The sequence below is a fragment of the Musa acuminata genome, unplaced genomic scaffold (assembly GCF_036884655.1).
Source record: "Musa acuminata AAA Group cultivar baxijiao unplaced genomic scaffold, Cavendish_Baxijiao_AAA HiC_scaffold_1136, whole genome shotgun sequence".
Lineage (NCBI taxonomy): Eukaryota > Viridiplantae > Streptophyta > Magnoliopsida > Zingiberales > Musaceae > Musa > Musa acuminata.
Genome location: NW_027021348.1, coordinates 810,001 through 812,500, shown reverse-complemented (window position 1 = coordinate 812,500; position 2,500 = coordinate 810,001).

Sequence of the window (2,500 nt, the reverse complement as noted above, 5' to 3'; positions counted from 1 at the left end):
TTGCGCGGTGACCGTCTTGAGCGGAGCAAAATGTCAGCCATCTCAGCACCCTGGAACCCCCCGGGTGGCACAGGGCTGGATGGGGCTTTCGTATAGCAGGGACGGTGCTGCCTCTCGCTTCGCTCGCTGTCCGCCGCTCGCCGCTCGCTCGCGCAGCCAAAAATGGCCAGTTTTGTCCCGTTTTTGGGCCGTTTTGGCCAGTTTTTGGCCTGTTCTTGCGTCGCGCGGTGACCGTCGTGAGCGGAGCAAAATGTCAGCCATCTCAGCACCCTGGAACCCCCCGGGTGGCACAGGGCTGGATGGGGCTTTCGTATAGCAGGGACGGTGCTGCCTCTCGCTTCGCTCGCTGTCCGCCGCTCGCCGCTCGCTCGCGCAGCCAAAAATGGCCAGTTTTGGCCCGTTTTTGGGCCGTTTTGGCCAGTTTTTGGCCTGTTCTTGCGTCGCGCGGTGACTGTCGTGAGCGGAGCAAAATGTCAGCCATCTCAGCACCCTGGAACCCCCCGGGTGGCACAGGGCTGGATGGGGCTTTCGTATAGCAGGGACGGTGCTGCCTCTCGCTTCGCTCGCTGTTCGCCGCTCGCCGCTCGCTCGCGCAGCCAAAAATGGCCAGTTTTGGCCCGTTTTGGCCAGTTTTTGGCCTGTTTTTGCGTTGCGCGGTGACCATCTTGAGCGGAGCAAAATGTCAGCCATCTCAGCACCCTGGAACCCCCCGGGTGGCACAGGGCTGGATGGGGCTTTCGTATAGCAGGGACGGTGATGCCTCTCGCTTCGCTCGCTGTCCGCCGCTCGCTGCTCGCTCGCGCAGCCAAAAATGGCCAGTTTTGGCCCGTTTTTGGGCCGTTTTGGCCTGTTTTTGGGCTGTTCTTGCGTCGCGCGGTGACCGTCGTGAGCGGAGCAAAATGTCAGCCATCTCAGCACCCTGGAACCCCCCGGGTGGCACAGGGCTGGATGGGGCTTTCGTATAGCAGGGACGGTGCTGCCTCTCGCTTCGCTCGCTGTCCGCCGCTCGCCGCTCGCTCGCGCAGCCAAAAATGGCCAGTTTTGTCCCGTTTTTGGGCCGTTTTGGCCTGTTTTTGGGCTGTTCTTGCGTCGCGCGGTGACCGTCGTGAGCGGAGCAAAATGTCAGCCATCTCAGCACCCTGGAACCCCCCGGGTGGCACAGGGCTGGATGGGGCTTTCGTATAGCAGGGACGGTGCTGCCTCTCGCTTCGCTCGCTGTCCGCCGCTCGCCGCTCGCTCGCGCAGCCAAAAATGGCCAGTTTTGGCCCGTTTTTGGGCCGTTTTGGCCAGTTTTTGGCCTGTTCTTGCGTCGCGCGGTGACCGTCGTGAGCGGAGCAAAATGTCAGCCATCTCAGCACCCTGGAACCCCCCGGGTGGCACAGGGCTGGATGGGGCTTTCGTATAGCTGGGACGGTGCTGCCTCTCGCTTCGCTCGCTGTTCGCCGCTCGCCGCTCGCTCGCGCAGCCAAAAATGGCCAGTTTTGGCCCGTTTTGGCCAGTTTTTGGCCTGTTTTTGCGTTGCGCGGTGACCATCTTGAGCGGAGCAAAATGTCAGCCATCTCAGCACCCTGGAACTCCCCGGGTGGCACAGGGCTGGATGGGGCTTTCGTATAGCTGGGACGGTGATGCCTCTCGCTTCGCTCGCTGTCCGCCGCTCGCTGCTCGCTCGCGCAGCCAAAAATGGCCAGTTTTGGCCCGTTTTTGGGCCGTTTTGGCCTGTTTTTGGGCTGTTCTTGCGTCGCGCGGTGACCGTCGTGAGCGGAGCAAAATGTCAGCCATCTCAGCACCCTGGAACCCCCCGGGTGGCACAGGGCTGGATGGGGCTTTCGTATAGCAGGGACGGTGCTGCCTCTCGCTTAGCTCGCTGTCCGCCGCTCGCCGCTCGCTCGCGCAGCCAAAAATGGCCAGTTTTGTCCCGTTTTTGGGCCGTTTTGGCCTGTTTTTGGGCTGTTCTTGCGTCGCGCGGTGACCGTCGTGAGCGGAGCAAAATGTCAGCCATCTCAGCACCCTGGAACCCCCCGGGTGGCACAGGGCTGGATGGGGCTTTCGTATAGCAGGGATGGTGCTGCCTCTCGCTTCGCTCGTTGTCCGCCGCTCGCCGCTCGCTCGCGCAGCCAAAAATGGCCAGTTTTGGCCTGTTTTTGGGCCGTTTTGGCCAGTTTTTGGCCTGTTCTTGCGTCGCGCGGTGACCGTCGTGAGCGGAGCAAAATGTCAGCCATCTCAGCACCCTGGAACCCCCTGGGTGGCACAGGGCTGGATGGGGCTTTCGTATAGCAGGGACGGTGCTGCCTCTCGCTTCGCTCGCTGTCCGCCGCTCGCCGCTCGCTCGCGCAGCCAAAAATGGCCAGTTTTGGCCCGTTTTGGCCAGTTTTTGGCCTGTTTTTGCGTTGCGCGGTGACCATCTTGAGCGGAACAAAATGTCAGCCATCTCAGCACCCTGGAACCCCCCGGGTGGCACAGGGCTGGATGGGGCTTTCGTATAGCAGGGACGGTGATGCCT